We start from the raw sequence: 14,680 nt of genomic DNA on the forward strand, positions 1-14,680 counted from the left end.
ATAATTATAAAAAAAATATTAAAAGCAAAAACAACAAACAAACTATATAGGTGACTTTAAATGGATCCTGAAAGAAATTCACCTTTGAACTTGGAAATACTATCATTGCTCAGATTATACACATATCTTTAGCCGACAGTAAAATTCTACATGAGATGATTACATTTCACTGAACAAATTCATCTTTTGAGCAGTAGAGGGAGCTCTAGAAAAGCTTTGCCAATAAGTTTTAGGTAATATCTACAATTCTTCATAAAAGCTGCTAATATATTTCAGTCATAATTTTACTTACAAACAAATGTGTGTATTTTAATAACTTGGGGTCTACAGTGTCAATGTGTGTTGCTCATATTTAGTATATTTATTAATCGGTTTTCTGTTAAGGGATCTAGATGTGCAAACTTTTTTATTGTATGTAGTCTGTTTAAACTTGTCTGCAAACTTACTCAGCCATATCTGATCAGGGTTCTTTTATCTGACTTCTGAGCAAGCAGGGTGCTGCTGAGGCTCAAAGATGGTGAAGTTTTTATTCTCACAGACTTTGAGCATGTTTTCAAAAGGGACCAGTACTTAGAAACGACATCTTGATGGGGAAATTGGAGGGTCTATGAAACAGAGGAAGACCCTTAACAAGATGGATTGACACAGTGACTCTAACAGTGGGTTTAAGCATATTTCTGGATGGTAAGAATAGGGCAAGGTTCAGGTAATAGGATCCGGCAAGGTTGTTCTTAGGATCAGTGCGAGTCATAGTCAATTCAACAGCACAAAACCATCATCACCACAACCAGTGCACTGATAGTTTGTGAAACTAATGTTCAACTAATTCACTCAGAATTCCTTTTTACACCTAGACCACTTACTCTGTAAAATAGTAAAAATGGTACTAAAATAAATGTAGCTATTTTGAAGAATTATTTCACATACTTTGGAAATGTTGCCAGGAGGGACCAGTCCTTGGAGGAGAACATCATGCTTGTAAGGGTTAAGGGATAATGCAAGAGAAGAAGACCCTAAATGAGCTAAATAAACTCAGTGACTGGGGAAATGGGGGTGAGTGTGTCTGAAACAATAAGGTTGGCTCAGGATAGAGCAGAGTTTAGAGTACATAGGGTCACTAAGAATCACAAACAACTTGAAGACACAGAACAGGAACATGTAAAGGATTACTTTATGACTGTGTCTAGTTCATCAATAAGTGGTATTTCCTGTTTTGGCTGGAATGCTCTTCTGGATGGTCTACCTAGAAATAAAAGGAGTACACCAAATAAATATATTCTTAGCAGAGTAGTGTAGCTCCTTCCTTTAGAGGCAAGCATTAGGACTTGGGATCAGACCTAAGTTCTTTGCATTGGCTGCACTTTCCAATTGGATATCTTATTAAGATATAATGACATAGTATCACTTCAATGTCAGAATTGTAGGAAAAATTAGGAGAAAATGTCTTAAACTCCTACTAAATTGTTGTTGTTGTTATGTGCCATCGAGTTGTTTGCAACTCATAGCAACCCTATGTACAAGAGCTCCAAACGCTGTTCCATCCTGTGCTAACCTAGCCATCTCAAATGTACTTATTCCCACTGCTCCAGTCACAAAATCGATCCATCTCATCAAAGATCTTCCTCTCCTTCACCGCCCCTCTCCTCTGCCAAACATGATGTCCCTCTCCAAGGACCAGTTGCTCCTTGCAACATGCCCAAAGTATGTCAGACGAAGCTTCAGAATCCTTCACTCCAAGGAGCATGCCGGCTTCACCCTCTCCAGAACAAACCTGTTTGTTCTCCTAGCAGTCCATAGTATATTCAACACTCTTCTCCAGCACCACAGCTCAAAGGCATCAATTCTCTTTTCATCAACCCTATTCACTGTCCAACTTTCTGATGTATAGCATGTAATTGCAAAGACTATAGCCCGGATCAGGCACACCTTAGTCTCCAGCCTGACATCTTTGTTCTTCAATACTCTTGAGAGGTCCCTCACAGCTGACTTTCTCAATGCAATTCTTCTCTTGATTTTCTGGCTGCTGTTACCAAGAGTGTTGATTGTGGAGCCAAGCAAACTAAAACTGTTAACTATCTCAATCTCTTCACCATCAATACTAAATTGTAGTATTCAGTAAAAAGCACCCTGCCTCAACTTACATGCTTTCATATCAACCTCAACTCAACACCTTACCTCATTGCCATGATTCTGAACTGTTAGTAGACTCTCCAACAGGTTTTTGTTAATTTGTTTTTTAGGAACTTAATGAAAGTATTTATAAGAATGGTACAACTTTTACACTGTTTTAAATTTTCAAAAGGAAAATTCCCATTAAGTTACAATAGAGTCTAATAAAGTTCAACAAGGCCTTATTTATAAAGTTCTATTCTTGTGATACAGTAGTAATATTTTTAACTTATCCAAAAGGTTTTTGAAGACTAAAAATTGCATAGTAAGAAATTTTCCAACTTTTCCCTGTTGAGTCACTGGTGTAGAGGTGTCATTTTTCAGTAAGCAGCACAAATCCCTAGCTTCCCTATGGACCACATGATTACTACAGAATATATCACCCATAATTCTAGTATGCAAATCTTCTTGACTCTATTTATTTTGTAATTGTTATGTGCCAGCGAGTTGGAACTGACTCATAGCTGATCCTCCAGAGAGTTTTCAAGGCCATAAATCACATTGTAGGAGATTTTCCACTTTTCCCCTGTGGAGTGGCTGGTGAATTCAAACCATGTGACTTGGAGTTGACAGCACAACTCCTTATTATTACTCACTAAGTCTCTAGAGCTCGTGTGTGTGTGTGTGTGTGTGTGTGTGTGTGTGTGTGTGTATGCATGTAAATCACTGCTATCTGTAAAATCAGTTACCATGTAGGATATATATAATTTTCAAAGAGTTTGTAATAATTGTGACCTTTGAAATTGGATCATCTGCATTTTTTCTAAGGAGTTGATGTGTCAGTTTAAACCACAAGTCTTTTGGTTATTAGCTGAGTTCTTCATTGATTGAGCCATTGGGAAAAATCCTAAAACTATGTGAGAAATTATACATGGTATCTATTATGCAAGAAATTTTTGCTACCTTAGTTGGTAGAGAGTGGCTCTGAAAATCCTAAAGTCCCTCCTTCTTGATGATTCAAATGGCACAATGGATCTGCAGGACAAAGATGAGCACTGTCTTCCATGGTACATACGCCCTTAGAAACCCAATGGCGAGTCAGCTCTAAATGGATTCCCACTCTGTGATAATGAGGTTTAAGTTTTATCATGAAAAGACCTAAGTAATAACGTATCTTCAAAGAGGTCATAACAACTGTAGGGCTCTCTCCCTACAACCCAAATTAAAAATTGATATCAAAATTATAAAAATATTCTGACAATACATGCTGAATCTCTGTGTGTTTTGATGATATTGGTAGTTTGTAGAAGGTCTCTCTGTTGGTTTGAAACTCCTGGTGCTACAAGAGAGAAAAGATGACAATTTTCTTTCATGAGATTTGCAGCCTCTAAAAACTCACTGGAGGGTCAGCTATGAGTCAGGGCTAGCACCCCAGCAATGAAGAAAGGTTTATATAAAGACTACTACTGCTGTGACTAAAATATGCCCGACACAAGCCATTGTACTTTAAAAAATAATACATTTTCTATTGATATTTAATGAAAGCTTAGAGAAAACTTGGATTTCCATTCATTCATGTTGTATATTTTCCTCCCTACCCACCTCCTAGTTTACTTTTCTCTTTATTTTTTTTCCTACTAGTTTATTTACAAAACTCTAATACAAACTCGAACAAATTATTTTAATTTCCCTTTTCACCCCACTCATCAAATTGTACAACCCAATGATTAATTCTCCTTTTCCCTGCACATCCATATCCCTCTGCTTTCATCCTCTCTCACCCTTTCTGGATCCCTATTCTACAATAACGGTTTTATATAATATTTATCCTTGTAGGACTAAGTTAGTTCACTCAGCATAATGCTCTGCAGTCCCTCCCAAGTTAGGTAATAATTTACAAAGTTATTGTTCCTGTGTGCTGTACAGTATTCCAGTGTATGAATGTACCATAATTTCTCAATCCATTTATTTGTGATTGGGCATTTTTTTATTAAATTTTTTTAATTTTAATGAACGCTTACAGAGATTTTGGGTTTCCATTCATTCATTGTTGCACTATTTTCTCTACCCTCCCCCCCAGTTCGTTCCTCTTTTTTTCCCCCTTGAAAGTCTGTTTTAATTGTCTAATTGCCACAGTGCTTGTCAAACCCAGTTCTGATTAATCTCCTTTGTCAGTGTGTCCTTTGCCATTCCCTATCACTCCTCCCTGAGAGAGACTTCACCCTGATTCATAAGGAAAAGGGGATGGCGTATTCTCTTAGCTACTTCCTGCTGAAAAGGGACGCTGTGGATTTCAGGGTGAAGATGTTCCTTCACTACTCTAAAGGGCCCCTTTGGCAATAGGAAACACGTAGACTATTGTGGATATTGATTTTGGAATTTAGATGCACTGTTATTAGTTGTGTTTAGCCATACATGTTCATATCCTTGAAGATGTATCATGGAACTGTTGCAGCCTAGAAAACACAAATTTAACTAACAAGTTAAAAGTACATGAGTCAAAAATTAAAAAGCAATAATATTCCAAGTAGAGGTTCTAATAGTGACACAAATCAAGTTACAGAGGGAAGGTAGTTCTTAAAATAAAAGGCCTATTGACTAGCACTTTGTCTATTATAGTATAAAGGTTAAGAACCACAAGATGTAGAGGCTCAACTATGTCATTTATTGTTCTTAAGCCCTGGACCAAATTCCATCTACTACTGGGTTGTTTTACAGCTCAGAAGTCCACATACAAGGCAATGGTGAAGTAAGGAACTGCTTATGAGGTTTTTGTGGTTGGGCATTTTTATTTAAAAAAATTGAAAAAGAAGGAACAATTTCAGAGTCATTCTATGAAGCAAACATAACCCTAATACCAAAACTAAGCAAAGATATTACCAAGAAGGAAAACTACAGACCAGTATCTCTGATGAATATAGATGCAATAATCTTTAACAAAATTCTAGCCAATAGAATAACAAATCACATAAAAAAAATAATTCACCATGACCAAGTGGGATTCATAACAGGTATGCAGGGATGGTTCAACATAAGAAAAACAATCAATATAATTCACTATATTAACAAAGTAAATAACAAGAACCATATGATCTTAGCAGTTGATGCACAAAAGAATCACTATATGTATTATGAAAGATGTTTTGTGAGGATGGTACAGGATTGGGCAGAGGTTCCATCTAAAAACTACTACTACTTCTACTTACCATATAAACACTACTACTTCTGCATTAGATGATGGCTTTCTATTTTGTTGCAGATTTCTCCATCAATTTTGGTATGCATTTACCTAACATGGTAGAACACAGATTATTGATGATCTATATATGGTGATAGAATGAACTATCTCTGTTACATAACTTGTAACAAAAGTGAACAAGATTCAGGACAATTTTCAATGAGAAGGCTGTTGGAACAAGTTAAAATATAAGTAATGTTGTTATTGTTATGTGGAGTTAGGTCCCTTATGACTCAGTGACCCTATGTACAACATCCCTAAACTGCTCTATCCTGAGCCAACTGTCCTGTCTCTGACACACCTATCCCCATTACTCCAGTCACTGAGTCAATCCCTCTCATCGAGAGTCTTTCCCTCCTATGCTAGGATCAGCAAAAGTGACTAGTGTGATAGGTAGGATAAAAGAAATATAACAAACTTTGTACTAGTGACATGCAGACAGTATATTTAAGATTTTTTCTTCTTAGTTCTTGAATATAAAAAAAGTTTGTGAGAAATTCTACAAATGCTAACAAAAATGTTCTTTTTATGCTTTAGTATATCACTCTAACCTGTTGCCATCAAGTTAACTCTGTTTTATGGTAACCCCCTGTGCTACAGAGTAGAGCTGCTTCTTAGAATTATCATGACTAAGTAATCTTGTGGAAACATATAAACCACACCTTTCTTTTTTTTTTTTTAATTTAGGTTGTCTATTTTTCATTTCAATGAACATCTACAGAGATTTTGGAATTCCATTCATTCATTGTTGCACCCTTCTCCCCGCACAAACCCCTCCCCCATCCCCCCCATTTGCTCCTCTCCTTGAAAAGCAAAAGAAAAACTCCCTCATTGGTACACAATCCTCCCGCACCTCCCCAAACCCCACCCCCTAGCCCCAAATATAATCCACACCTTTCTTCTGTGGCCCAGTTGAGCGGATTCAGAAAACGAAACTGTAGGTAAGAATAAAACTAAAATAATGCATTACCATTGAGTTGGGAACCCTCAAAGCTGATTCTTCATTGGGTTTCTGAGACTATAAATCACACAGAGGGAAACTGCACATCTTTCTCCTCAGTAGCTACTGATGGATTTGAATCTCAAGAGAGGTATAGTCTTTGGGTTAACAGTGCAGATATCTGTGGACCAGGCCAACAGATCTCCTTAGATTAATAGCCAAGGCAAATCAACTCAACTGCTGTGTGTTTCTATTAGTCCAGTGGCTTAAAGATATATTTATAACTTTGATGTAGCATTAACCTTTATGTGAAGAATTTTGTTTCCTTCTAGACACATGATGAAAACTCCACCCCTCAAAATTTTTTGTCAGCTTTAAATGCAACTCTGAACCCACTGTTTGAATGCCCCTGTAAAGAAATGAAAATAAGACAAAAGTCTGGATAGGGGACTTCCAAAATGATGCTTCAAATATTATACAGACAACTAAGCTACATTTATAGAAGAAGTGACATAAAGTATAGTAGGACAAAGAAAAAATGAATTATCAAATGAAATTTGTAAATACATAATAGAATGCTTGAAAGTAAAATAATATTCTGAAAAAAATTTTCTCCAACAAGCATAATTACACAATTTCCAGGAAATAATAATGGCACTTTTTCTAAGTAATTGCTATTTTCTTTTGCTCCTTTCTAAATGACAAGCTGCTTTTGACTTTTCCTAATCTCTTTTCCTTTCCTCCACTGTGGTGGCTGTTTATTTGTTGGTTACACCTTTATTTTGGTGTTCCCTGAAATGATGATGTTAAAACAAATCGAGTTGATAATATTTTGCTTAAGGAAGCTGAATTAGACATTTGCTTTTTCATGGATCAAGATATATATGGCTTGAAAAATTTCTTTTGAGATACTTGGGTTTTAGCACCTATGAGACTTACTTCCTGCTAAGGGATCTTAGTGAGTCATTGGAAGCTTTTGAAAGATATCCAACAAGTTGGGTTATTTGCTCAGTATGCTACAGTATACAGACTTTTCTATTTTTCTGTTGATCTTTCTTCTTCTGTTCTATTTGTCTCCTTTCTACTCTTCTCTTACTTCTACTTTCTCTCTTTCCCTCCTTCTCTTTCTTCCCTCATTTTTCTATAACAGTAGTATTTGGAACGTTGCTAAAATGCATTTTGTACAGTACACATTCTAGATTAGAAGAATATGTTGTAAGTAAAACCATGTGTTCTTATCTTTCATTGTCTTGTATGTTATACTGTGTTTACAAATATTTATTTTAAGTGAAATACATATGTAGCTTTAAAAATTATCCAATACTAGAATGTCTCCTGTTAGACTGCCTCTGGAGCTTCTAATAATAAAGGTTTTGTGTTTTGGAAACATAGGAGCCAGTGCTTTCAAGTCAGATACTCCAGGCCTAAGGATAACCAAAGTGGAACTGTAGGTTTTTGCTGGCAATGGCTCAGAGAGATCACAGAGAGGCTAGAATCACAGCAAGACAAGCATTTAGAAAGCTTCCCCTCTGTGACAGAATATTGCTGTAGCCAAATACTGAAACTGTAACCAAAGGAAGTATTATGCCACAGAAAAATCTAAAGGAACATTACTACAAGCAACATTACCTGTGGTTGTATCTGGATCAAAAATAAAGTAGAGGAGAGATTTGATCAGTAACATGCATTGCATATTGGCTAGAAATTTCTTTTTCTAGAATATCGGAGGACTAGAAGAACGATGCTGCATTTATAGTTAGAAAGACCATTATGAGAGCTATCCTGAAATATAATGCATTGAGTGATAGGATATCATCCATATATGTACAAGGAATACCTGTTAATATAATCCTATTGAAATATACACACCAACAACTAAAGCCAAAAAAGAATGAGATTGAGGAATTCTATCAACTTTTTATAGCCTGAAATTGACCAAACTTGCAGTCAAGATAGATTAATAATGATTGGTGGATGGAATGAAAAATAATTGGAAACAAAGTCGGGGGGAATGGTGGTTGGAAATCATAGATTTGGAACAGAAATGAGACTGCAAAATGAATGATAGAATTTTGCGCATTCAGCGATTTATTCATGACAAATACCTTTTTTGTGTGTGTATTTAAAGAGAAACACAGATGACAACGGTACACATAGACCTCACCTGATGGATTTGAGAGGAATCAGATTTATTACATCTGTGGAAAGAACCATTGGAAAAGCTCAATATCAGCAAACAAAACCAGGCCATGTGCTAACTGTGGAACATACCATCAATTAGTCCTGTGCAAGTTCAAATTGAAGTTGAAGAAAATGAAGACAAATCCACAAGGAGAAAAATAGGACCTTCAGTCTATCTCACATGAATTTAAAACTCATCTCAAGAACAGATGCATTGAACACTAGTGGATTATGGGATGACATCAAGGATATCACTCATAAGAGAACAAAATGTCCATGCAAAGACAGAGGAGGAAGAAATGACCAAAATGGATGTCAGCAGAGACTCTGAAAATGGCACTAGAGTGCCAAGAAACCAAAACAAAGGGAAAGAATGCCAAAGTAAAAGAGAGGAACAGAACAATTCAAAGGTAACTAGAGAAGACAAAGCAACATATAAAAAATAAAATGTGCACAGAGCTTGAGTTGGAAAATAAAAAAGTGAAGAACTCCCTGAGCATTTCTCAGGCTGAAAGAATTGAAAAACAAACTTAAGCCTCAAGTTGCAATGCTGAAAGATTATGGGAAATATCTTGAATGATCCAAGGAAACATCAAAAGAAGATAAATGGGATATGCAGAATAACTATACCAAAAATTATTGATGCTGAGATATTTCAAAAGTTAAGTTTATGATAAAGAGCCAGCAGTGATGAGAAAAGGAGTTCAAGCTACACAAGTAACAGATGCAGCCATGGATGAGCTCAGTATGTTCCAGGAAATTGGAATATAGCTACCTGTACAACTGACTGGAAAAGGATTGAATTTGTTCCTAATACCAAAGAAGGAGATACAGTAGAATGTGGAAATTACCAAACAATATCATAAACATCACATGCAAACAAAATATTACTGAAGATCATTTAAAAATGGCTAGAGGGGTAAATCGAAAGAGAACTGCCACAAGTTCAAACTGAGTTTAGAAGAGGCTGTGGCACCAGGAATATCATTGCTCATGTCAGACGGATCTTGGATGAAAAACACAGAATACCTGAAGTATAGCTAATTGTGCTTTACTGACTATTCAAAGGCATTTACAGTGTGGATCACAATAAGTTATGGTAATATTGAAAAGAATGGGAATTCCAGAGAACTTAATTGTGTTCATGAGAAAACTATCCAGAAACCAAGAGGGTGTGTGAACAGGGCAGTGTTCATATGAAACCTACACCTAGAAGAAAAGCTGCCATCAGAGTAAAGGCACACTCCGTGGTTTAACATCAAGAAAGGTATGCATGTGGGTTGCATGCTTTCTCCATGTCTATTCAATTCGTATGCTGAGCAAATAATTAGAGAAGCTGAAATTTATGAAGACTTATGCAGCATCAGAATTGGAAGAAGATTCATCAACAAATTGAATTATGCAGATGACACAACCTTGCTTGCTAAAAGAGGAGGACTGAAGAACTTAGCACAGCTTTCAATATGGATTATGTCTCAGCATCAGGGAGACACAAATACTCACTAGATGATCAATAAACAACATCATGGTAGATGGAGAAAGGACTGAAATTGCCAATAATTTCATCTTATTTGGATCTACAATCAGCATCCTTGGTACCAGCAAAGAGGAAATAAGGAGATTTATTGAGGAAAGTATCTTTCCAGGGACATCTTGAAAGTCCTAAGGGACAAATATTTCAGTTTAAAGACCAAGATGTGCCTGATTCAAAACATGGCCTTTTAAATCTCCTATTACGCATCTTAGAGCTGCACAAAGAATAAGGATAGCAGAAGAAGAATTGATGCCTTTGTAGTGTTGCAATAGATTATTGAATATTCCATGGACATATGAAGAACAAATAGATATATATCTTAGAGTAATTGTAGCAAAAGTGTTTCTTGGAATCAGGATCATGAAATTTTGTCTCATATATTTTAGGTATGTGATTAGGAGGGATTTTTCCTTGGAAAGTGATATGATGCTCTGAAAGATGGATGGCCAGAGAAAGAAAGGAGTATATTCAACAATATGGATTGACACATTGACTGCAGAAGGGTCTCAAGTATGTCAGAGATGCTAAGGATGGCATAGGATAGGACAGGGTTCAGATCTTTTGTTCAGATGATTTAATTGCGTCAATGTCGAGTACACCTAACAGCAACTGTAAGAAAGAGGAAGATCCTTAACAGGATGGGTTGGCACAGAGATTGTAAAACTGGGCTTGAACAGGTAGAGGTTGTGAGGATGGCAAGATTTTCATCTGTTGATCATGGAGAATTAAGTGGTTTTCTATAAATATGAGTTTCACATTGAGCTTAGTTCAATTATATAACTGATGCTCATAAAAAATATCACTGCCTTTACATTCACTTAAAGTTAAGGAATGCAAATTATATGCTTTTTCAAGTATAACAAATATATAATGGTAAAGTACTGTTCTTCACTTCTATTAAATGATTCTCACTTATTTTCTTTAACAAAAAAAACCCACAAAAAAAACAAACAAACATAAAGCCAAACAAACCACCAAACATAATAAGCACAGAAGCCTAGTAAATTCCATGGCTAGGACTCAATTACGTGGAACTGAATAATTCACTGGAGGTATGACTAGAGATCTTCAAGTCTTCTTTAACTGGATTCTTCTCTTATAGTCAAGGAGATGCCCATGTTAGAAAGCCTTTGCTGATTTAAGGACCCTTGGCTGGTAGAAGAGGAGCCCTATTGTCATAATAGGGTAAATATTGCTCACAGAAAGGTAAATGAGGCTCTGGTGCATAGTGCATTATATATTGCATTGCTAACCAAGGGAGCATTACTATGAGTCAGAAGTGTGTGCCACTACACAAGGAAAACATACAGTTAAATTAATGATCAGAAGCAGTATGGATCAGAATCAATTCCACAGTAGTAAATTGGTTTTGGTTTGGGTAGAGCAAGTAATTTTCAATTGCTCTGGTGATCTAGTGATAAGAAGTTGCACTGCTAACTCAAATACAAGCAGTTCAAATCCACCAACTACTCCATTGGGGGATAATAGGTAGTCTCTTCCTTTACTACCTACAGCCTCTGAACCCTCTAGAGCGTTGTTGTTGTTGTTGTTGTTATTAAGTGCTGTTGAGTCGTAGATGACTCAGCAACCCTATGAATGAAAGACCTGAACACTTGTATAACTTTTATCGTTTCTCCAAGTTCATAGAGTTTCCAGAGGCAAGCTATTATGGAAGTGGATGCCACTCCTATTTCCAAGCTTGTTTTAATCAGGGAGCTCCATCAAACACTGTCCACTATGGGTATCCATTCTTGAATTTGACACATGGCACATAACAATAACAACTAACTGAAATGTTGGTAGTTGAAACACTTAGCAATGCCACTGTGATCTGTTTATGTGATGATTACAGTGAAGGCAGTCTTTTAGAGTGCAGTTGAACTCTGTGACACAAAAAGCTATTATAACTCAAAATTGACACAATGGCAGTGGGTTTGGGTTTCTTTTGCTCTTTGTTAACCTTTAATTTTGAGTGAAAGTCTGATGTGTTTATACCTGTTGTTGCTATTGTTATGTGCCATTGAGTCACCTGGGACCCTATATACAACATCTCTGAAGCCAGCCCTGTCCTGAACCAGTCTCACTGACTTCGACACACTTACGCCCATTGACCTAGATATTGTACCAATTCCTGCACTGTCCCTCTACACTTCTGAACATGATGTCCTTCTCCAAAGACTTATCTCTCCTGGCCGCATGTCTAAGGTATGTGAGACAAAGCTTAAAAATCCTAGCCTCCAAGGAGAAACTTGGTTTTACCCTCTCTAAGACAGACATATTTGATTTCTTGGCATGTCTAAGACTCTTCTACAGCCTCATAACTCAAAGGCATCAATTCTTCTTCTTCTTTCAATTTTAGTTATTGTCCAACTCTCTGATGCACAACAAGTAATTACGAAGATCATGGATTGGATCAGGTGTGCCTTAGTTTCTAGACTGACATCATTGCTTCTCAGTACTCTGGATAGGTCCCTGACAGGAACTTTTCCCAGTCCAATTCACTTTCGATTTACTGACTGCTTGTGCCAAAAGTATTGATTATGGAGCTGAGCAAGCTGTAATTGTTAACAATCTCAATCACTTCTCCATCTATCATGTTGCTGCCAATTGGCTTAGTGGTGAGAAACTTTGTCTTCTTGATGTTGAGCTTCAATTCATATTAAAAACCACTGTCCTTGACCTTCTGCAGCAAGCACTTCAGGTCCTCTTCAGTTTCAGCAAGCAAGATTGTGACATCTGCATAATGTAGGATGTTGATGAGTCTTCCTGATATTCACATATTAATGCATTATTCTCCTGAAAGCTTTGGTGACTTAGTGGTAAGACACCACAACAACACGAAAAGCGTGCAATTTGAATCCACTAGCAGCTATATGGAAGACAAATGAGCAGTTTCTTGTTTTGCAATTTCTTGCCTCTGAAAGCCCACTGGAGGATCAGTTAGGAGTACGTTCTGACTCGATGACACACAACCTTTTTTTTTTGTTTTTTAAAAAATTATTATTATTAATTTTAATAAATGTTTACAGAGACTTTGGATTTCCATTCATTCATTGTTACATTTTTCTTCCTGCCCCCCCGCCCCGCAAGTTTGCTCTTCTCTTTGAAAAGAAAAATTATTTCATTGGTATACAATCCCCTTCCCCCATCCAGACATCAATCCATTCTGTAGCCTTCATTCTGGACTTTCGTCATGACCATAATACCCAATCACATATCGCTTTTAAACAGTTCTCTCCCTCATCTGTTTCAATGACGTATACATAAGTTATCCCGTCTTTCTCAGTCTCACCCCAACCCTGATGTCAGTCCTGTTTTACAACAGTGGCCCTACGCAGTATTTGTCCTTTTGTGACTGAGATATTTCACTCAGCATAATGTCCTCCAGGATCACCCATTTTGAATAATATTTCATGAGTTCCTTGTTTTTCAATGCAGTGTACTATTCTACTGTGTGAATATCCATTCATTTGTTGATGGGCACTTAGGTTGTTTCAAACTCATTCCTAAGCATACAATAACTCTTAATGAGGTTAAGTTCTAGCTTGTATAAATGTAAAAGGTAATATAAGCAATTCATACATCCTGAGTTAATTTATAATGGTCAATCAAAATCAATATAAACTTTTTGTCTCTTCCTCTCTTGGGGATTTAGAATTTATTAGAGATAAAAAGGATGAATAGGCCGTGGTAGAGAGTAGTCACCCATTACTCAATTGAGTGATTTTAAGGCCCTTAGGTTTCACATGGCTAATTGATGTAAGCAAAGGGTTAGAACTGGTCTGTTTTGATGGTCATAATTTAAACTATTGTTCATATTGCAATTTTGGAAGTCTTCTGCCTTTCATCCTCAAAATCTTCCGAATCAAACTATATGCTTACCCTATGTGTGTAACAGTCTCTCCTAAGTAAATATAAAAGAAGCTATAAAATAAATATTAAATCTCTGAGCAAAAGAGAAAATATCATACTGTGTCAATATTTTATTATTTAAAAATTGCCATTTTAAAATAAAAGCTCATCCAAATGGATGTATTTGTGCTGTAAAGATACACTTTGGTGATTGATTTTATATATTGCTCTGTTTTTTAATTTATTGTTGATTTGGTCTACACAGAATTCCTACTTAAAAAATGAAAGCTCCTGCCAGAGAAATGTGAACTATGAAACCTAAATCCTATATGCACCTACTCCTGTGAGCTTGGTAGATGAGTTAATAGTTTGAGGCCAAGAAGGTTTCATTTTATATACTTGGAAAGGTCACGCCATCACAAAGCCTGAAAAGATTAACATGGGCTCAGAATCCAAGCCATTAACTTCTTGCTCTTTTAGTGACTGACATGTGGGCCACATAAATACAATCTGAATAAAAATGCGAGGGGGAAATTCTTTTGATAGACCTGTGATTGTTTTCCTTGTAAAAATGTATTCCATGTCACCGCAGGGTCATTTCAAGCTAAAAGACGGGACGTGATTACTATAATCAAATATGTGTAAATGGAGACAACTTTCCATGCAAAATAAAACATTAGGGTTTTTGTTTTATGTTGTTGTTTTTAAATCTCATAAGAGCATCTGCAAATTACCTTTTTAACACTGGTACGATAGGGTATTATGGTTCTCACAAGAATCCACAATTAAGGTTGCATAGTGGAATGTACTTGGGGCGGTGGGAGGG

This window comes from Elephantulus edwardii, unplaced genomic scaffold (assembly GCF_000299155.1).
Source record: "Elephantulus edwardii isolate Elephantulus edwardi_28Jun2011 unplaced genomic scaffold, EleEdw1.0 scaffold00081, whole genome shotgun sequence".
NCBI lineage: Eukaryota > Metazoa > Chordata > Mammalia > Macroscelidea > Macroscelididae > Elephantulus > Elephantulus edwardii.